Source organism: Manis javanica, chromosome 2 (genome assembly GCF_040802235.1).
Source record: "Manis javanica isolate MJ-LG chromosome 2, MJ_LKY, whole genome shotgun sequence".
Lineage (NCBI taxonomy): Eukaryota > Metazoa > Chordata > Mammalia > Pholidota > Manidae > Manis > Manis javanica.
In genome coordinates this window covers 66,513,666-66,536,946 of record NC_133157.1, presented here as the reverse complement: position 1 = coordinate 66,536,946, position 23,281 = coordinate 66,513,666, and the positions used below count along the sequence as shown (strand labels likewise).

The following is a 23,281-nucleotide window of genomic DNA, read 5'->3' as shown; positions in this document are numbered from 1 at the left end:
AGATTCAATGCAATTCCCAATGGTATTTTTCACAGAAATAAAACAAGAAGTCCTAAAATTTGTATGGAACCATAGAAGACCCAAATAGTCCAAGTTATCTTGAGAAAGAAGAACAAAGCCAGAAACATTAAACTCCTTGATTTCAAACTACATTATAAAGTTTTATAGTAATTAAAACCATATGATAATCGGCATAAAATCAGACACATAGATCAATGGAACAGAACAGAGAGCATAGAAATAAACCTACACATATATAGTCAATTAATTTATGACCCAAGGGCCAAGAACACACAATGGGGAAAGGATAGTTTCTTCAACAAATTGTACTAGGAAAACTGGACAAAGACAGGCAGAAGAAAGAAACGGGACTAAGGTCTTACATCACACACTCAAAATGGATTAAAAACTTGAATGTAAGGCCTGAAATCATGAAACTCCTTAAAGGAAACAAAAAAAAAAGTGGAATTACATCAAGCTTCTGCACAGCAAAGGAAACCATCAACAAAATGAAAATGTAGCCTATTGAATGGGCAAAAACATCTGCAATCAGTCACATATCCGATATGAGGCTAAATCCAACATTATATAACGAACCATGAAACTCCATAGCAAAAAACAATCTGATTAAAAAGTGGGTAGAAGAGCTGAGTAGACATTATTCCAAAGACATACAGATAGCCAAAATGTATATGGAAAGATGTTTAATATTATTAATCATCAGGTAAACAAATCCAAATCACAATGAGATCATCATACACATGTTAGAATGGCTATTTCAAAAAGTTTAGAAATAAGTGTTTGTAAGGATGTGGAGAAGAGGAAACACTTGTGTACTGTTGGAGGGTGGAATGTAAATTGGTGCAGATACTATTGAAAATAAAAATTAAAGATAGAGCTATCATATGGTTCAGTAATTCCCCTTCAGGTAGTTATCCAAAGAAAATGAAACACCAATGCAAAAAGATACATGCATCCCTGTGTTCACTCCAACATTATTTATAATAGCCAAGATATGAAAACAACCTAAGTATCTACTTATGGATGAATGGATAAAGAAGATGTGGTATGCATGTGTATACATACACACACATGGAATATTACTCATCCATAAAAAAGAATGAAATACTGGCATTTGTGAGAACATAGATGACCTTGAGGGCATTATGATATGTGAAATAAGTCAGAGAAAGACAAATACTGTATGATTTCACTTACAAGAGGAACCTAAAAAAAACAAAAAACAAAATAGACTCATAACTATAGAGAACTGGTAGTTGTCAGAGGGGAAGGTGGGGGGAATGGGTGAAATGGTGAACAAGATTAAGTGGTACAAACTTCTAGTAATAAAACAAGTAAGTCAAAGTGATGTAAAATATAACCTAGAGAATATACCCAATAATATTGTAATAATTTTGTATGGTGGCAGATGGTAACTAGGTTTATCATGGTGATAATTTGGTAATGTATATAAATGTCAAATCACTCTGTTGTACACCTGAAACTAATGTAATATTGTTTGTCAACTATACTTCCATAAAATAAAAAGCTCAAGGCAAAGCAGTGATTCAGCACTAATGAGTATTGATTACAGACAGGAAGCAGGTTCTTTCAATGAGTTGGTAAATTGGTTGCCAAGGTAACATCTCACTTGCAATAAAATTATCACCAAAGAGAGTGCAAAAGGTGCAGCAGAACCTTTTGTTTTGGGACCAAGAATATGGAACATTAAAATAGTGGAAAGTAATGGAGAAGGGAAGTTTAAAGTCTTCCACTTAACCGAAGCTAATTCCTTTCTATCAAGAAAATATTTATGCTTAAGCTTGAAGACAGAAGCCTCTCTCTCCTTTGAATCTTGCTGTACAGATGCAGAAGAGAAACCTGGGGTACCTCTCTGTGGTGAGTGGGAAGGTTGTCGACTTTTCAGAGGAAAAAGTGGAAGTGAGAGAAAGGAACTATTTTCCTGAGATTTAAAAGAAAAGCTAAGGTTTTTGCATAAATTTATAACAGTTGAGCTTAGGAGACAGGTGAGAGTTTATGCCTAAGGTTTATACTTCTTTATATTTTGCTCTATATTCCATCATATTAAATGCTCAGAACAAGCCACTGGAAAGATCAGGGCAAAAATGACATCCCAACTAGCACATATGCAGTACCATGAGGCAATGTGTTTTATTTGCTTACTCTTTCTGTCTTATTTTCATATCATTACTTTCCCTTCACTTTTATTTCCTCAATTGCTTTTACCCTGTTCTATTTGTAAGTAATTTGGTAAGCCACCTGAAATTCTTTTTGAAATGAGATGAGTATAAATAAATAAAATCTGTAATTTTTGTAAGGTGTTGTAATGATAACATGAAATAAAGAAAACAGAATTAAAGAAGAATGAAATAAGTGGAAAGACATTCTCTATTCATGGGTTGGAAGACTTAATATTGTTAATATGCAATACTTTCCAAACTAATCTGCAAATTCATTGCAATACCTATCAAAATCCCAGGTGTGTTTTTTACAGAAATTGACAACTTGCTTCTAACATTCATATGGAAATTCAAGGGACTCAGAAGAACCATAACAATCTTGGAAAAGAAGAACCAAGTTGGAGGAGTCACATTTTCTGATTTCAAATTTTAAGACAAGGCAACAGTAAGCAATACAGTGTGGTGCCAGCCCATAAGTACAGACATATAGATCAGTGGAATAGAATTGAGTATCCAGGGAAAAAACCTTTTATTTACAGTAAATTACGTTTTGACAAGGATGCTGAGACAACTAAATAGGGAAAGAACAGTCTTTTCAACAAACATTAATGGGAAAAATGGATTATCTACATGCCAAAGAGTGAAGTTGGTCTACTTCATACCATACAAAAATTAATTCATAATGGATGAAAGACCTAAATATAAGAGCTAAAACTACAAAATACCTGGCAGAAAATACATGTACAAATTTTTGTATTTATATAAATTTGTATATATATCAAAGGTTTCTTAGATATGACACCGAAGGAAAAGCAACCAAAGCAAAAATGAATTGGACTTCATAGAAATTTCAAACTCTTATGACTCAAAGGACATCATCAAAAAGCAAAAAGACACCACACAGAATAGAATATTTTTATAAATCTTATATCTGATAAAGGACTTGAATCTAGAATATACGAAGATGTATTGCAATAAAAAGACAATCCAATTTAAAATGGGCAAAGGATCTGAATAGACATTTCTCCAAAGAAGACATAGAAATAATCAATCAGCACACAAGAAGATGCTCAACATCACTAGTAATTAGGGAAATGCAAATCAAAACTGCAAATCAATGATGCCACTACACATCCACTAGGATAGCTATAATAAGAAAGATAATAAGTATTGGTGAGGATGCAGAAGAAAAAAAAAGAACAGTTGTTAAATTTTTTTCCAGTTTAATTGGAAAAAGAGAGATGAATGTATGGATATCTAGTAGCTCTATTATCCAAATATTTTAAGTTCAAGTTAAACGTTTCCTTCTAAATTCCTTACCTCTCTTTTTGTACCCCCCACACCAGTCTCCTAATGTATCCTTGCAGTTGTATGTTATATAAATCAATGGAATAGAATTGAGAGTCCAGAAAAGATATCTTTTTGCAAATACAGTTTTTGCTACAAAAGATAATTTGTCTTTGAAAGATAACTTTTTTTTGATATCATTAATGTACAATTACTTGAACAACATTATGGTTACTATACTCCTCCTATTATCAAGTCCCCCTCACATACCCCATTACAGTCACTGTGAAAGATAACTTTTTAATGGTGGTTAAACACATTAAATTCATAAACATAGGAAGCAATCAGTTATGGTATTGTGAATCAGCATCTCTGTGTAGCTACAACTTAACTACCATCCCAGCTAAAAAACCACCTTTATGGAAGGCACATGTTAGTCTGGTGAATGCACACTTTCCCTTGTTCCAGGAGGACCTGACTTCTCAAGCAGTTCACTCATTCAAACCACTGACCAGCAAAATGCCTCAGCTTCAAAACTCTTCTTGAAATACTGCTCCTTCAGGAGATACAACAGGAAGTTCTTACTGATGTCCTTTCCCTCTTCTTAACCCTGTAATGGCTCCTCATCACATTAAAAGTACAACCCAAACTCACTGTTCCATTTAGGAGGCTCTTCTTGCCTTGGCCCCAAGTTCTCCCCTCCATTCCCCTAGCTCCAGCTGTCCTGGCTTCCACCCAGTACCTCAAAAGGGCCAAAGGAGCTCTGCCTCAGGGAGCTCGGACTTACTGTTCCTTCTGCCTGGAAGGCTTTCCCCCTTGTCTGCACTTCTGCATCCTTCACCATGTTTGTTACTGACTGAATGCTTGCATGTTGCCTCACCCCCTCAAATTCCTATGTGGAAATTCTAATCCCCAGTGCTGGGAGGTAAGGCATTTACCAGGAATTTGTTCATGAGGGTGGTACCCTGTGCATGGAATTAGTGCCCTAACAAGAAACACAAGAAAGCTTGCTTCCTATCTCTCTAGTATACACCTATTAGAATATCTTAAATGAAAAAGACTGACCATAACAAGTGTTGGTGAAGGTATGAAGCAACTGGAACTCTCATTTTCCACTGGTGGGAATGCAAGATGGCATAACTCCAGAGTCCCACCAACTTACAGGATTCTATCTTATTGTCCCATTTTAGGAGATGAGCATATTAGCACATGTATTCTTTCCCCAGTTTCCAAGTCCCACCTTCTGTCAGATTTTAGGCTGCTGAGGTTGTTATCATTTGCAATCTAGCCTGCAAGCATTACCAAGTCCACCATACCTAGTCTACAGTTAGACTCTAGGGGCAGAAAACTGAAAAAGAGCACATACGTGGTTATAATTTGCCACTGTGCTCACTGCCAGGCTAAGCAAGAAGTTAAGATTTTAGTCTCTTATTATAGATATGGTATCATGACTATAGATTCATTGTCATGACCCCTATTTCAACAATGTTAAATGGATGAGCTCTCTTCATTTTTGATCAGGTATTACCTTATTGGTAACTCTAGTCAAACCCCTTTGCCATTTGACCTAGGTCACTTGACTACAAATATTTTTATTATTAACTGAGGTTTTCATTAGCATCTGAGGCATGTCTAGTTATACTCAACCTTAATGATTCCAGAGATGGTAAAATTGCTTTCTGGATGACTTCTAGAATCTTCTTCTACTCTACCTAATAGGCACTAATTGACATACCAGCCATCTTTGTTGTGAGTCATAGGAAGCATCAGGCACCCTGTGAGGTGTGATAAAGACAGACACATAACATACAATCTAAACTACACAAGCAATGAATTTGTTTAGTACACTGAGCATCATGTTCTAGCTTGGACTCTATCATATGAATTATTTGCTGCCCACCAGCATTCCTTTTAACAAGTAAACATGAATTTTGCTTTCTTCAACAAACCTCCATATCCAAGATTCATCTCTTTTTAAAAATGAAAGTATGCTGCTCCCCTCATCCACATTGAGAATGTGTTTAAATTCTGGAACTCTGATCAGCACTTCCACAAAGCATCCCACTTCTCATCCTTGACCTCTGGGCAAGGGGAGGAGAATTCTTTTATGGGAACCCTGTCACAGCAGATGCTACTCCCCTTGCTTCAGATCTGCTTACCCATGGGCTATAAAAGCAGCTGTCCAGAGCTTGACCTCCTCCTGTAATTCCTATGAACAAATTCCCTAATGTGCATGATGCTTTTGTTCTAAGGACCTCAAAGGCCATCATTCCATTTGGCCTCACAATGTGCCTTTGAACTAGCCAGGAGCCAGTGTATAGATTCTCATTCCACAGATGAGGGGGGAGAAAGGCACAAAAGAGGTCAAGCCACTTGAGCAGAAGTCACCAAAGTGTCAGGAGAGAGGCAGGATCAGCCGAGTCCCAGAATCCCTACTTCTCTGAATCTAGCTGCATCTAGATTCAGCCTATGTAAACACATATAAAATGTCATTCAAAAACAAGAGGTATGACCCAATGAATCCAGAGATAAACTGCACACAATAAGCAATAGTAGGTGTAGGGGAGCTGCCAAAATATCTTTTCTCTCTCTGAGAGTTTCAAATAGTGAGAATGACAAATGACAAGAATTCTGCACTGGTATTGTGGCCCTTTTTGCTAATTAAGTTTCTTTTTTTTTTTTTTTGGTGAGAAATAGAATAGTCTAGCTTCAAATACATCATAAGCACGTGCTTTCAATTTTGTTTAAGAACTTTGAGTTGTTCACCTTATTACTTAATTCTTCTAAAGAATAAAAAACAAAGAAAAAGGAATAGGAGCACCTAGTATGTGGAGCTGTGAGGCTGGGTGGGAAACATGAAGCACAAAGATGTGGTCCCTGCTCTTGGGGCCTCCCAGTCGGCTTGGAGAGAGAAGCTGAGAACACGTGAAAAGTCAGTCTAGAGGGAAAGCTTCCGAGGAGTCAGAAGAACAAAAATGCCAAAGGGAATGTGTGCCTGAGAAATCACTCTTGAGAAGTAAGTGTGGGGATCAGTGGGATCAGAGCAGCTTTCCAGAACACTGGGAATTATGTTGTGCCAGGAAAATCTGATGCCATGTTCTTAAATGGAGAAGAAAAGGCAAGACATTTCAGTAAGAAAAAAATGGAATAAGCCAAGGTATGGAGAAATGAAATTGCAAATGAAGATCAGGGAATGATGTTGGTTCTCAGACATTTTCTCATCTTAGTCTACAAACCCTTTCAGGGAAGACATTTAATCCCATGGCTTTAGACACTGGCAGGAGATGGTAACAGTCTGTCTTCATCATGAGCCTCTCCACTCGCAGCCACATTCACATAGCTTCTGTCCAGGCGCTCCACCTGGACGTCCTGCAGGTGTCTCAACTGGCCCACTGTCCAGAGACCAATGGCCATCCTGCAGCCAGTGCCTCTGTCACAGGCCTCTCCCCTTAGAGCCACAGTCCTCCGAGGTATCTCAAATGCATGTTCAAAACTGGACTCATCACAGCCCTCCTATTTCTGCCACAACATACATGCTGCCTGTTCTCAGCACTCTCAGTTGATCATCATTCCCCAGCCTCAGCAGCTGTCAAGCCAAAAGTCAGAGAATCACCATCTCCGATTTCTTGTGTTCCCTCAAAATTCACATGCCAGTGGTCGCCAAGTCCAATAAGTTCTCCCTCCTAAATCTCTGATCTGCTTACTCTTCTTATCTTCCACTGCCTTAATTCAGATCCTCATTACCTCTCTTATAACTAGTCTCTCAGTCTCCAGGCCTTTTCCTTCTCATTCGTCTCCCAAACTATAGCCCACGGTGCTGATCTAACATAAAACACGAGTTCATCACTTGTCCACGAAAACCTAGCTGTCGCCTCGTTGCCTATAGAAGGAAAGTTCAAGCTCCGCTCCTCCGACCAGGTGTCCGCCCCAGCACAGCTGCCAGCCCATCTCCCCCCGCCCACAACACCCTGCCCACTTTCAGATCGGACAGCTCCAAACCCCACTAGAACCTTCAGGGCTTCATGGCTGCTTATGTGTCGTGCCAGTACAGAGTGAGGGTTTGAGAAATGGAAGTTGCTGTCACTACCGTACAAAGACAACAGTGACAGTAGTGGCAATGCTGATGAATGGCCCACTAGGACCAGAGCAGAACATTTACATATCAGGACAGTAAAGCATGTAAGGATTTGGAGGCATGGTGGGGATGCAACTGTGACTTCTGGCAGCAGATATTGTAACTGATTACAGGGAGGGAAGGAGAGGAAGGCATGGAAGCCATTTGAGAACTGCTGCAACAGTCCAGGTAAAAGGTGTTCATAGAGGAACATAAGGGAGTAGAGAACTTTTTTTTAACTCAGAAGCTTCACAGAAATCAGGATAAGCAAAATAAGAGCTAAAATTTCAGAAGTAAAAAGAAAGAGGGTATCTTTGATGAAAATCTACAATTTGGGAGGGAAGACAAACTCAAGTTTTCTAAAAGGTGTCAAGTGCAAGTACAGATTTCATAATAAAGGGACTTTTTATAGAGGTAAGATCTGGGACCACAGGAGCAGATAAGTAGCTAAGAGAGAGTCTAAAATGTTGCAGGCCAAAAGGCAAGAGATAGAAAAAAGACTAAAATGTGGCCGTGGCCAAGGCTGCACCCTGGGAGAGGAACATGAAGCAGTGGTGAGGCTAGAAGCTAGACTGTTGACATTTAAAAAAGGCAGGGGGAGCTAGGAAGTTGAGGAATGGGCAGCTGTAGCTTAAGAAGGACATGAATTCATTCATTCAACAAAAGAGGAGAACCATGTTTGTTCTGGACACTGTTCTAGGTGCTGGGATACAGGAATGAACAGAACACTGTCCTTCCCTCTTGGGGAACTTGGCTTTTCAGTGAAGTGGCAGACAGTGAAGAAATCAATAAAACCATTAACATCAGGGACTGTTAATGATCATGTCTAAGGCTGCTACACACATGTGCAGGATATTAACACTCAGCTCCAAAATGTTTCCACAAGTCTTTTGATGCAGGTGGAAAGTGACTATTCCTTATGTAACATTTGCAGAGAATGAAATGATGCATCATGTTTATATTATAAACTGCCACATAGGAGAGGGAGTCTCTGAAAAACTGCAAAGCTAAATAATGAAGCCCAACCATATACAACTCTTAAAAGCTGAATTTCCCTTATTTTCTATAAACAAAAATACACAAAAGTCATGTTTCTCTCTTTACCCTTATCACGAGAGACTGATTTCCCATTTATTTCCCATAAATCTTCATCACAATACCTAAACTACGTATCTTGGAGAAAACAATAAAAGGGCATAATTTGAATATAGCTTGCCAGAGCAGTGACATTGTTGATTTTTAGTTTCCGTATAATGAATTCATAAGCCTAAGAACAGTCTGGGTTCACATCACTCCTTAAGTTAAATTTCTCGTGTTTACTTTACTTTATTGCAGGTATTAAAGTTTGTTTTCTGCTGGGAGATGGACACTAGGAAACCTGGAGATTTTTCTATGCAATTTCTCCAATAGAAAGGGAAATACCTTTGGTAATCTATAATCTCCAAAAACATAAAACATTAAAAATGAAACTGTTACCAAAACACCCATAAATTACCACTCTAAGGTAAAGGAAAGTCTACAGAAGTGGGCTTGAGACCATAATGTAGTAAACATACAAATATTTTATAAAAAGAAAAAATATGACTATCTCAGCCTGAAAAGGTTGCACTTTATCTGAAGAGCACAAAAACAGGACAAAAAGAAAACATGTTCTTTATCAGCCAATGAATGAAGTGAATGAGAAAAAACTAAGGCCTTCTTGCTTTACATACAGAGCTGCTGAAGCCCTCTCTCAAAAACTGCTTTTTTTAAAAATTTTCAATTTCAATGCATGATATGAATCTATTTGGGAAAACCAGCTCAGATAATACAGGTGTCACCTAGTTCCTAAAATCACAAGAGAGTCTCATTCATGAACAATGAATGAGGGGCTGTCACAGCTGAAAGCTACAGAAATAAGGCCAAAAAATAAGGCAGATGAGATTTTCAAAGATGGTAAAGTAGGGCCCTTTGGTTCAAGGGCAGAGTCTTAAGTTTCTGAATGATCTGAAAGATATTACTTTATTATAGCATAAAAGACACTCTGTTCTGTATAATCTTTTAAAGAATCAGGGAAGGTCATGAAAATTTGTGGGAAATTTTCTATACAACATTTGGCTATCATGAATGTTGAGACTTAAAACAGTAACAAACCTTTAGAAATTAGGAAATGTGTAACAGCCTGCCCATAATTTCTGCATAGCCAAGAGTTCTGTTTTAAGCTCCATTTGTCTTGTGCTCAATTAAAATGGGCAGTCTTGATGTCTCAATGAACTTCAGGGAGAAAAAAAACTACTGTCAAATTGTTGCTGACATCGTTTTTAAGCAGGGTGTTTTTTCCTTACAGTATTTAGATTCTTGCTAAAATAAAATAATATGAACTTAAGGGTGAGCATTAAATGATAAAATACAGACATGCCCCATTAAAGGCCACATCTTATCAGTGTAGCTGATTGATGCCATGTAACAGACAAGGTGGCCTTAGGAGTTGCTTTTCCCCAACACCAAGTTATATCAGATGCCTGCTCTCCAAGTTTCATGATGCTTTCTTGACAGAAATTAAAACTTTGGATGAGGTGGAGTTGGGGGGCTAGAGGGTTGTTAATTTGCAAGCTTCCATGAACACAGATGCATGGAAAGGGCACTGGCTGAGGAGTCATGGTCCTCCATAGACTCAGGCCTCGGGTCTGAGCTTCTGCACAGGCCGCACTGGAGAGGGGGACAGATTCAGTTGCAGGTCTCAGCCACCCATGGTGAGGAGAACCAATCTGGTGGATCGTGACCACATTTGAGAGAGGTTGCAAGTGGGAAGGAACACATCTGAAAATTCCAGAGCACACCTCATGTAGTATAGTTAAGCATTGTTTCATGAAACTTTTATTTTGAATATATTTGTTATTTTTAGGAATATGTATACTGGGTTTCAATGTATAATGCATTTCTTAAAGCACAGTGACTTGCCTATAAAGGGTTGTACAATGGACTAAATGTTTGTGTCTCCCCCAAATTCATATGTTGAAATCCTAACTGCCAATGTGATAGTATTAAGAAGTGGGGGCTTCAGGAGTTAATTAGGACATGAGGGTGGGGCCTTTATGAATGGTGCCTTATAAGAGCTCTGTCCTCCTGTGAGGACCCAATGAGAAGTCGGCAGCCTGCAATCAGAAGAGTGTCCTCACCAGAAACTGGCCTCACTGGTACCCTGATCTCAGACTGCAGCCTCCAACTGTGAGAAATAGCTTGAACTAAGCCAGGTGTGCTTCTCTTTTATTCAGAGTGTGACTGAGTAACTGAAAAAGCCATGGGAAAGATTAAAGGCGGTCTTGGTATAGGCCAACTATGTCACCTCATTTCTCCAGGCTCCTACAGTCCTGTCTCCTAGCCCACCTGATGACCCCTACATCTAAAGCTTTAGCTTCCAACTAATTCCTTCCTCAATACTTGCTTTTCTTTTCACTAATTAGCAATTTTTGGTTTCCTTGTTAGAATGAGTGATTGCACCTTGGAGATTCCCAGAGCACTTAAAAAACTTGGTATTTGGGGTCAGTTGGGCAGGCTTCTAGCACCACACTGCGCCTTCATCTTGCACCTCTAAAAGCAGCTGACTGCAGTTAGGACCAAGGGCCTGACCACATCCAGGGGCGCAAATGCATTAGAACAGGATGTTGTTTGCAAGAGAAAGTCCTCAGAGGCTGTGCAGGAGTTCAAAAAGCCACCAAGCTGGAGAGCCCCAGTGGCCAAAATATGTCTGCTTCCCTGGGCTTGGCTGGACGTGGGAGACAAAGGTCCAGCCAGCAGAGCTGAGAGTGCTCTCCGGCCATCTCGATTGCTCTGACTGCAGTATGGCTAATGGGTTAGAGGAGGGCCAAGGTGACTCAGGAGCCCAGGGAGGCTATGGCAGAAGCCAGCAGAGAGATGTAGAGCTGGACTAGGACAAAACTAGCAGAGACAGTGAGAAGCTGATGGATAGGGGAGATATTCAGGAAGCCAAATCAATAGAAATGGATGATGGATTAGATGCAATGAGTGAGATGGATGGGGTCAAGGATGGCTCCCAATTTGTCTCACGTGACTTGGGGGCTAACTGTGTCTATCACCTAGCTGAGCCAGGGAACCATGCAAAAGGACCAGGTATGGAGAGAAAAGATCACAATTCTGGTCTCAGGCATGTAAAACTTGAGGTGCCTTTGAAATACCCAAGTGCAATGTCAATTATGTAATCTAGAGCTCAGAGAGAGGCCTAAGTTGCAGACACAAATTTTAGATTCCCTTTTGTTTTCCTTTTTTAATCTTTTTGAAAACTACAATCCAAGGTACAACAGCATGAAGCAGAGAAAAGCATGCGGGCTTGAAAAGCCAGGGATGGAATCTTGGTGTCATCCCTTACTGGCTCTGAGCTCCTGAGCCCAGTACTAACCTGCCTGGGCTTCCTTTCCTCCTCCAGCAGTGAGGATGCTGTGGTCCGCTGTCGGAAGCATGGTGAGGACGAAGAGCAGCACCACTTCAGAAGTGCCTGAATAGAGTAAGTTCTCAGCAAAGTTGAGGCAGGCCATGTTTATACTTTTTCGCACCCCACAGCACTTGGTACTACCCTGACCAAGGGATCCACCAATATCTAGTATGTTGGACTGACTTGAAATACTGAGAATTGTCAGAAAGCCACTGTTTCCTCTTCCTTGACCACCACTAGCTCTCAAAATCACCTCCACCTGGTGTCCTATTGCAGCAACACACAAACCTAAGTCATGCATGAAGCCTGTCTTCCCCCTCATCACCCGTATACCCTGGTCTATCTCCCAGTCCTGGGATTACCCATCACTTGGCAGAGTCAGTGACTCTCAAGAGCTCTGTTGTACTATCTAAAGTCCAAGATCCCAACTCAGTCATATGAATGTGTTCTTTCGGTATCCCTACAGCTCTGAGAAAAGCCAAGACTGGATTTATTTCTCCCCAGGTATTTGTGGCGGAGCAGGCAGATGGTACCCTCTCCACATACCCCAGGATTCGCCCAGGGAATACTGAGCACTTCAGAAGGCTTATGCTTTTAGCAACAGATTTAACATTTCCTGCCAATATTGGGTACACAGCAGAATCACTTGGAGGCCTGTTGACACTCAGATGCTGAACCCCATCCCCTGAGTTTCTCAGTCAGCTGGCCAGGGGTACCCTATGAGAATCTGCATTTCTAACAAGTTGTCAGCTAATTCTGCCGCTGGTCCATGATGACACCTGGAACCACCACCTTGGCATGTTCCCTGGTGCGGGGCTATTGATACATCTAACATTTAAAGAAAAACCAGCTAAGGTTGGGAAGTTTTTATCCAAAGTGTCATAGGATTTGCCTTGGTATATTATCACCAAGGTGTCTGAAGAATGATTAAGGTACTATTAGACCCCATTTTAACAGTTCTGGGAATGTTTTGTCTTATACTTGATAATTTCTACCTATCTGTTCTCTGCTATTCATTTCTGAATAAATGAAAAGGAGTGACTCTTTAAATAAAGATACTGCTTCGTACCCATGCCAGAATTTTTCTGCCTAAAAAAGAACTGTTTCCCCTTCTGGCGGACTCAAGTTGTTGTTCTTAGGGGGCCGCCATGGCTAGTCTGTGAGGCTGTCTTCAGAGCTGAACCTGTCCAGCTTCTGTGACCTCAATAGTGGCCAGGTTCATCTCAACAGGATGGATGGGAATTATTCATTCATTCACTTAAATATTTACTGGGCACCTACTATGTGCCAAGCAGTTGAAGAAGAGTGCTAAAGAACCATGACCTCTACTCCCAAGGAGTTTATTATCTTAGGTTGAGCATGAGTCTGGGCAGAGGTGATGGAAAAACAAGTGAAATACATAAATGTATAAGTATTCATTGTGATAAGTGAAGAAGGCATATGAAGTAGGTCCCCTTTGAGTTAGATAATCAGAGGAGGTCCCAAAAGGAGTGACATTTAACCTGACCTTAGAGAAGCTTGAAGTGCATTCTTGTCCTTATACCCTGAGCCCAACTCACCGTTAAGCCACTCTGAGTGCTTCAAAAATATTCTTTTTATTATTTATAAGTATCAGATAAACATAACACTTCATATTTAGATTACTATTTCTGCTAAGAGAAATAAAAAATCATACCTAGTCATGTTGGTTAAGAAAAGGTTGGAGGTTTCGTGAATAAACACCATTTATAATGAAAATGCAAGACCATTATATACTATTGAAACTAGTATCTATCAGCCTGCTTGATGTTTCTACAAAACAGTCTGGAAAAATAAAATCGTTGGAATAATTATGAAATGCCCCAAGGTTTTGAAGAGTGATATTCATTTGGTTATAAATTGTTCAATACACATCAAATACCCTCCATTTGCCAGGCATAGTGCTAAGTTCCAAAAATACACAGATAAAACATGATGGGTAAACTTTTCCATTGGCAAATATTAGCTAAATACTTATGATATGCTTATCACTCCCTCAAGCAGGCCATAGTACAGCATCTTTTTACTGTTGCTGTTTTGTTTCCTCACAAATGGGGTGACTAAATGATCCTGAGATCACAATGGTAGGCAAGGCTTAAAAAAGAAAAAAAATGCAAGAAATCCTGAAACTCACTAGCTATTATGTTGGATCTACTGTATTTTTGTACTAGTCTACAAAGCAAAGAAACACATTTTTATGGCTAGCTATTACTACATAGCTCATTTTCCTCCCAAATCCCTTGCTCAGCATTTACGGAACTTCAGTTCCAATTCAAAGTAATTATACTTTCTGGGCCCCCAGTGCTTACAAGTCCCACCCTTGCCCAAAGAACGTTTACCAAAAGATACACATGCTCACTTTTTAGTAGGAACAATACTGTAGACTCAGTACTTCATACTTTATTACAATTTTACAGCTAACTTTCTAAAAACTCTTCAAGAAAACAAGTCTCAAGAACTTGCTTGCCCCTTCCATAAACTCCCAAAACCTACTGCCCACATGTTGTTTATTTGTCCCATAAACAATACAGAACACTTCCTACAAGAACACATACTTCATGTAGTTGTCTGTTCAAATACAGTTTAACTTAAACTTATAATACCACGGCACTGCCAGCTGACTACACATGTAACCATGTCCAATTACTACCCATGTTTCAATTCTTACCAAGAGTAACCTAATATGGGTAGGATTCCTCTTGTTGTCCTCTATCAACTCCTTTACAGGCAAAGACTGAAGAAGAATGGAAGGGGCAAACCCCAGCCTGTTATCCCTGGCCCAATCTTTTATACTGAAGGGAACCTAGTTAAAGGAGACACTTTGTCAATGGCAGCCAGTTGTTTACTACACAGAACTTCAGCAGCTTAAGTTTAAAATTTCTGAAAAGAAAAATACTAAATAAAGCAGAAGGCTACGTTTCCTCCCTCTCTTATTTCCCTGGCATTTAGAAGAACTGCCATACATAAGTCCACAAATGAACAGCTGAGCTACATAATGTACAGTTCTTACTGGGAAGCCTCTAAAAAAATAAAAGGTATCCTTCCAACTCCAGTTAATGTACTTGATACAAAGAGAACATGTTTCTGCAACAAATATGTTTAGAACTTGGTGTTTTACAGAGTTACTAATGCAAGCTCGAGCCATAGGGGAAAAAAATTATTTTTCCAGGATTTTAATGTTCTGACTCACCATTCAACAGAAGTACAAGCAAAATGCAAATGCAAATTAAATGTATACATACTTATGACTTTACCAGCTGAATAAGAGGGCCACCTTTGGCTCCTGGGTTTATTTACCAGGAAGAGAGGCTTGAAAAACCACCATAATTTGTATTTCTATTCAAATAGTTCCCTTTCTCCAAGCACTGTTTGGAGCAAAGAACTAAGTCTGAGCCCTGTGATATATATAACCCAAGAGAATCATAGTGAATAGATGAAAACATTTTCTCCTTAATGGTATCTGCTTGTACAAAGAAATTTAAAAATATAAATATTAAGCCACTTAAAAATGGGATGCCTCACTAATAATTACTAGTAAACAGAAGTTTTTTGTTAACCTCTAAGATTTCTAAAGTCAAAAATGCCCCTTCACCACAGGACCTCCTGCACAACTTGAACATGAACCTTCTAATGAATTCCACATAGCCCTGGTCCTCCTGCAGAACATCTGTGTGACAATGACCAGCTCACCTCTCCAAGCCTCAGCTGTCTTACCTATAAAAGGGGCAAGTCTCTGAACTAATTAATACTTGAATTCTTTATCAGAAATATACCTTACTCCCCAATGCCTGGGTTTGTTAATATTTAAGATCCATTCTAACTCTGTCATCATTATTATAAACACAACACTACTTGCCGTATATAGGAAGGAAGGGTAGAAAGAGGAATCTTTAAGGGAACAGAAACCAGGTTGGTTTTGTTAATTAGGTTCCCCCTCTGAAACCACCAGCCAGTACTAGCATCTGCTGAAATTTGTTCAAATATAAGAAGAGTGGCTGGTTTCTCCAACTTAAGACTTACTCTTTCATGGCAGAAGTCGATTTCTAGTAATTCATCTTTCAGCCAGCTACACACTAACAGCTAAGTGAGCCAGGAGGCAAGCAAAAGAACATGACATAGATGATGTGAGTCTACATGGAGAAAAAAACTCTTCTCTATATGATGCACTCAGGAAGGAGAGCAACAAGGGGCACCTGTTCCTAATAGCTTCAGGAGACACACCTCTCGCAGGTAAATTTTCTTATGGATCAGATGTTGGAAATTTGCATGAGATGCTTTCTGTTTCACAGCATGTGTCTTACTTTTATGAGTGATTTCATTTACCTCCTTCATTCAACAGCTATTTATTGAGTACTTACTATATGTAAACCCCAAAGCTAAAAACAATAAAGTTATGAGTTGACTATCTGGAATCTTCAAATGAATCTTGAGTAATTTATGGTAGTTCAGCTACTCAGAATATTTTTAACTCAAATAGTAATACTAAACAACATAGATGCTAAGCTAAAGTGCCTTTGGATTTTTCTTTCCCTTTGTTAAGTGGTATGTGATCAAGAGGGTAAAGGAGGAATTCACAGGTGGAATAATTAGCTAAATCCCTTTCTTAACATAGGGTGAAAAGTTTTTTTTCCGTAGAGAAACTAACATTGCATTACAGAATACTAAGACTAGAAAGATAATTAAGTACAACCTCTTGTTTTATATGTGGAAGACTTGAGGCTCTGGTGATATAAGTTGGCCCAGGTCATACAGCCAGAATTAATCCATAGTGCCAGAATTAGAATCCAGCTCACTGGCAGGCATGCTTGACTGCCCCTAGCATACTGCAGTATCCATGATATATCCTCATTGCTATCAGGAGTGGACAATGGCGTAATCCATAAAGCAACTGACTAGATATCAGGAGTCCTGAGTTATAGCCTTATAAACTCCACTAGATTAGACATGATACCCAAAAATTCCCATCACTTGTCTAAACTTCAGTTTCCTCACCTGTGAAATGGAAACTGTAATTCAGACAGTACAGACCATAATAAATGCAGAAGCAGTCTGGCCATTGTTAAAACCTTATACAGCACTGTATGGTGTTAATGGTGGTCAGAGATTAAAGAAAACATGACTGTGACTCTAATTCCAGCCACCTGTTACCTTGATACATCCCTGAACCTGTGAGCCTCACATTCTTCCCATGAATTTGTGGGTAATAACCTTTGCCCTGGCTCCCTGTGAAATGGTCAGAATTAAATGAGAACACTGAAAAGCATTTCCAAATGCCAAGGCATTGATTCAAATGCAAGGTATTATTAAATCCCTCTAGTCTTCATTTGGATAAAAATGTAATGTGGTTTTTTATCATTCAATTCTTAACACTTTTCCTTCTCACCTAAGACGGGATTATTCATCAGTCTCAGACTTGCCAGCTTCCTCACCAGTCCTTCTGAGTCTTCACTCACATTAATGTACACAGAACCCACCGTTTCCCTTAACTCAAAGATCATGCCTGATGCTTACTCAACTTCCCACAGGCACGGTTGGTTGAGAAAGGTTTTTTCCCAGGGCCTCCTTTCAGCTGGAAAGACTCTAACGAAAGCTTCCATGACGACTATTCTACTTCATGGTGTAGGGGTAAGGAAACCCCTCGCCTTGCCTCCACTCCAACAACTGCAGAACACTTCAGCCTTTCAACACAACCAGAGAGAAGTCTGCATGGAGGCTCTTCAGCAGAGGGGCGACAGGGGTTCCACACGCTGGTGCTCAGGGTACTGATGGGGAAGCCGCTCCTGCGCGGTAGACTGACACATTCTGAATCCCAACTGGCCTTCCAGGGTTATTCAAGGCAGATCATGTCATAGAAAGATAGTGGGCGGGGGAGTGCTGGTCTAAAACATCGTTTTTAAAAAGCATCAGAGTAACTAGCAATTCGCTGCTGAGAGCCCTGATTTCAGAAGATCAGGTGAGAGAATTCATCAGCCTATACAAACAACTTCTGTGGGGCAGGTTTCTACCCAATCACGCTGGGCACCAGAGACAAGTGAGCTGGGAGGAGAAGGCGCGGGGGGGGGGGCGGGGGGAAGAGGGGGATGGGGAGTAAGAAATGACAACGGGCTTATCTGCATAGAAAAGAGATAAGCAGACATTTGTTGTCTTCTGTTTTGGCGACTGCTGGCACTGGCCTGGCAAATCAAACCCTGGCATTCTCGCTTTCCACCGGCCCCTCACTTCCCCCACTCCCTCCCGGCCGTCCAAGCTTCACGTTGACCGAGCTAGAGGAGAGAAGCAGGGGAAACGCGTGTAAGTCTAGGGCTGCATTTAAGCTGGACCCTTATTGCACCTGTTCAATCCAGCACCGGCTCCAGAAACGACCAGAACACTGGCTCTCAAGCCCTTCTAGAGATCCCAGGGGCACCTAACAAGTTCGCCGTTGTTTAATGCCAGGGAGGGTGGTGTGGGATTTCTCCTTCTGCCAGAGTCAGCTGGTTCCCTTGAAGAGGTGAGGGGACCCCTGCTTAATGAACCCAGAGTGATCAGCGAGTGTCACTGCGGCTCCGGGGAGCGGGTTGGTGAACCCGTGGGTGCCCTCAGGGAGCGCGCAGCAGTGGCCCCGAAGGAATGAAGGTCCCGCTTCGGTGGCCACCCTCAACCCCTCCACAACGCGGACAAAGTGGGCGCTTAGAGACTTCCAGCATTCATCAGAGACACAGATCCCGCAACCCCGAGCCCATAAGAGGGGTCTAGGGAGGAAGGGCCGGGGACGCGCAGAAAACTTACCTCACCAGGGCAGCATTCGGGCGCCCCCGCTGTCGAGACCAGTTGCGCCACAGTCTGCAAGTTATCGGGAGGTAGTTGCTTACCCCCGGCGAAGGGAGAGCTGTTCAGACCTAGGGCAGGAAGGGCGGCGGGGCGGGGTTGGCGCCCGAGAGCAGCGCGGGGAGCCGGCAGGTGTCGGGGCCGAGCCGCGGGGCCAAAGTGGCCCGGACGCACCTCGGCGGGGGCGCGCGGCTGCGAGTGTGCAATGCGTGCGCGCCGCGGCGAGTGTGTGTCCCCGCTCTCCCCTTCCTTCCCCGCCAGTCGTCCGGCCAGACGGAACAGCGAGCGGCCGCCAAAGCCCCAGCCGCTCCGGGCGGCTCCGCTGCCCGGCGCAGCCTGGGCGCGGCGCGTTAGGGGGCCGGGGGTCGGTGAGCAGCGGCGACCCCGGGCTCGGTGCCGGCGCACTGCGCGCCCGAGTCGGAGCGAGGTGCAGAGAGAGCGGTCTGCGCGGCCGCTGCCGCGGCTCAGGGAGGCTGCAGGCCCCGCCCGCCGGCCGCCCAGGCTCTTCCCCTTTTCTCTCCACCCCCTCGCTCCATCCCCGCACGCCCTGCAGGGAAGCAAGACCGGATCGCAGCGGCTGCGAGGGCCTCCGCCGCAGTAGGACTGGGCTCCCGTGTCGCTGCTTCAGGACACGGCGCTCTGTCCCGCGGTCGCGTGCCTAGGACGAAGAGTGGGGGTGGGGCGGACCCCTGGATTTTGCCGATTCCTCCAAGGCTCCAGGGCTAGCCAAAGGCTTGTCGGCGGTTCTCAGTCTTGCAGCACGGGCACGGGTACGCACAGCTGTTTGGGATGGGGCTGTCCCCCTTTTCAGGCCACTGAACTCTGCAACTCCTACTCGCCTGCAAGCTGGACGCGACTTGGGGGAAGCCCGCACTGAAGGACAAGGTGCACCCTCCACCAAGAAAGGACAGACTAGGATTCCAAGGCGACGGTGTGTCACTGCTTCTAATGACAGCAAGTGTTCTCAGGGAGTAAGACCTACCCAACAAGTAGGGTAGATTGGTGAGGGGGTCGTAGGAGACACAAGACCGGAAAGAGGGCTGTGATAGGGGTGGGGGCTAAATCCTACTAACAGCAATGAGTCGGGGTGGAGGCACTAGTAATCTTACCTGATGTCAGTGGAGAGAAGAGAGTGTAGGGGCCAGATAATAAAGAACTCTTGGAAAAGTGCTGTCCTGAAGTTGTAGCTAAATTTACTTAATAGGAGTGGGAAAGGTACTGGATAGCTCCCAGCTGAAGCAAAGCAAGTAGTATTTCTCACCATCACTTCCACCTTAACCATATTTAAAAACAAAACACACTGATGGAAAACATGGGATACATTCTGTCCCACCAACGTTTCATTGTCCTTATCCTCATATCCCTGGCTTGGTGAGCCAAGGGAAAGTTCTTTTTGAAAGGATACTCTCTAAGTTCTCTACAAATGAACACTTACCTCTTCTTTTGGTGTTCCCCAAGCCCCAGCTTAAGTAAGTTTGTAATGGTTTTGTATCAGCTCAGAATGGAGTGCAGTAACTCCTTAGTCACACAAATACCTATTTTTCTTAGACCGGTTTTCCAGCCTGCTGCTTCTCAGCTGTGTCTGCTACTACTGGGAGTTTTCAGGCACCAATTGCTAAGGGTCCTGCCATCTGAGAGCCTGGGCATCTTCAGAGAAGGAACACAATAGAGGAAATAAGCCTCTGATGGAAATAAAACATCAATATCACTAGCAATAATAACTAGTCCAGCTTGATCATGTTACAGAAAAGAAAACTAAGACCCTAAAGCACTAAGTGACCCAAGAGCCAGAATAACCCACATTCCTTGACTCCCAATTCCTGAACAATGAATAACAAACACTGGATTAACAAAGTTCAATGTGGGGTCGACAGAGAGGGCAGTGGAGGAAAGAAGACCAGGTTAAAGAACCCTTGATGGGCCTGGTATGAATCACTGTGTAGGGGGCAGCACCACACCATTGTAAATAGCTGGCTGGCTGGGATCCGGAATGGTAATCCCAGTCTCTGCTACTCAAACATCTGTTTTGCAATCCAGGGAATAGAAAACAAATCTGCATCCCAGAGAGGCAGTGGATAAGTGAAAATGCAAAGTCAGTTCTCAATATTTCCTGGGAATGCAGTGGATGTAAAAACAGATAAAACCAAACTTAAATCACAGTGGACCAAAAGTGGTCACACATTACATACAATTGCAAACGCATGCATACATGTGTACACACAGCCCTCCTTACCCATTAAGAGACTGAGCAACTCCCTGTTATAAAGCACAGATGCCAACAGCCTTAGGTTTTCAGAGAAAAGTCACAAAGCAGACTGCCCACTGGCTATGTAGAGAGCTAACTCTATTAAACAGGATTCTAAGGAACTCTACCAAGAGCCTTAAGATCATCATTCATCATTACTGTAATTAAAGGAACAAAGGACCACCTAGTGTGAGACCTGTTATTTCTTTCCAATTCTACATCTAAGTCTATCAACAGGAATTTGGGAGACACCCTAAAACAAAACAACATCAGTATCACTAGCAATTGTGACTTGACCAGAAAATCTGGAACCACTTAAAAATTAGAAAATGCTCATCTAATTGTTTCACTTAATTTCAAATGTAACTTCTCCAATTGATTCTAGATCTTAGTCCAAATTTCAATAATGTTATTTAGTACTCCCTGTACAAACCATGTATATATTCCCTGTGGTAGATTTGATAGCATTAATGGCCTCAATTAATGACCTCCCTTTATCCAGGTCCTCTCTCCTTTTTGGGCTTTGAGCTCACACATATGATTTATTTGGCCAGGGGACAACAGTAGACATGATGTAAATGAAGTCTTGAAAAATGTGTAACAATTATACCATTACCATTACCAATGAATGATACCTGTTAGAACTTCCAAAATCCAGAACACTGACACCAGCAAATGCTGGTATCTTGCCAATGGGTTTCAGCCCCCAGCAAGTTTGCTACAGATTCAGTGTGACCAAAGAAATGACAGTAGAACATTTCTTTAGGGTGAAAGGGTTTATTACCCAGCTTGTTCTCCTAGTGGTAGGTCGAGTACTAGTGTTTCTGCCTCCGCCCAGAGCACTGGGCCGAGCTCTCTATATAGTGCAGTAACAGCTTATTGCCTAAAGTGTGGAAGTGGTAGCCTAGCAACAGGCCAGTTACATCATCAGGTGGTTTAAGTTCAGTGAGGATCCTGGCCATAGGAACCCCAACTTACCCACAGCTGGTGAGGATGTGGAGCAACAGAAATTCTCATTCATTGCTACTGGGGTTGTAAAATAGTACAGCCACTTTGAAAGACAGCCTGATAGTTTCTTACAAAATGAAACACACTATTTCCATTTGATCTGGCAATCCTACTTCTTGATAAACCCAAGGAGCTGAAAACTTAGATCTATATAAAAACCTACACATGGGTGTTTATAGCAGTTTTATTCACAATTTGTATGAAACTTGGAAGCAATCAAGATGTCTTTCAGTAGGTGAATGGATAAATATACCATGGTACATCCAAACAGTGGAATATTATTCAGTGCTAAAAAGAAATGAGCTATTAGGCCATGAAAAGACAGAAAGGAAACTTAAATGAATATTGCTAAGTGAAAGAAGCTAACCTGAAAAGACTACATATTATATGATTCCAACTTTATATGGCATTTTGGAGAGGGCAAAACTATGGAGACAATAAAAATATCAGTAGTTGCCAGGAGTTGGGGGTGTGGGAAATTGGAAGTTCTATTGCCAGTATCCTCACCTGACCCTAAACTACTTGATAATGTAAATGACCTCCTGCTAGGCTACTGCTTCCACACCCTAGGCAATAAGCTATTATTGACTGAGTCATTTTATAAAGAGCTCTGCCCAGTACTCTGGGCAAAGGCAGAGACAGAGGAGGATGACAGACCTGCAGACCCTTGGATGCAGACGTGATTCTAGTGCTCAAACTACCACCAGGAGAACAGAGCTGGGTTGTCTTGCCAATGGGTTTCAACCCTGGACAAATTCACTATGGATTCAATGAGACCAAAAAATGACAGTGGAATGTTCTTGGGGTGAAAGGGTTTACACCCACCTTTATTCCCATGGTGGCAGGTCAACCACTACAATCCTGCCCAGTCACAGTGAGTCTGTATGCAGCAAGCCGGTCTCTGCCTCTGGGCCTCCCTGTACCCTGAGCCGTCTCAGTCTCTGTTCTCAGTGCTGTCACCACTCCAGTGTCTGCTCTCCTGCAGCCATGCAGTAGCTGTGCAGAGCACTGGACAGAGCTCTTTATAGTCAATAACAATGTATTGTCCACACATGTGTTGTGAGCTAGCCAACCAGGGCCAGGTGAGAATCCTGCCCTGGCCATAGGAACCTTCACTTTCCCCACAAAGGTATAAACCCTTTAACCCCAAGAATGTTCCCTTGTCATTTCTT

General features: G+C 42.0%; 1 protein-coding gene across 4 annotated transcripts in view; it reads right to left on the bottom strand.

Annotated features, from left to right (window-relative positions):
- The window catches only part of PIP5K1B (phosphatidylinositol-4-phosphate 5-kinase type 1 beta), a 360,505-nt gene extending 341,157 nt beyond the window's left edge, over positions 1-19,348 (bottom strand). Inside the window, exon 1 of one of the 4 annotated variants that reach the window (XM_036991203.2) lies at positions 18,818-19,348. The gene's annotated coding sequence lies outside the window, so the exon portion shown is untranslated. The remainder of the gene's footprint in view (positions 1-18,817) is intronic. The other 3 variants (XM_036991204.2, XM_036991202.2, XM_017653648.3) reach the window with 3 other exon arrangements.
- Positions 19,349-23,281: the final 3,933 nt, after the last annotated feature.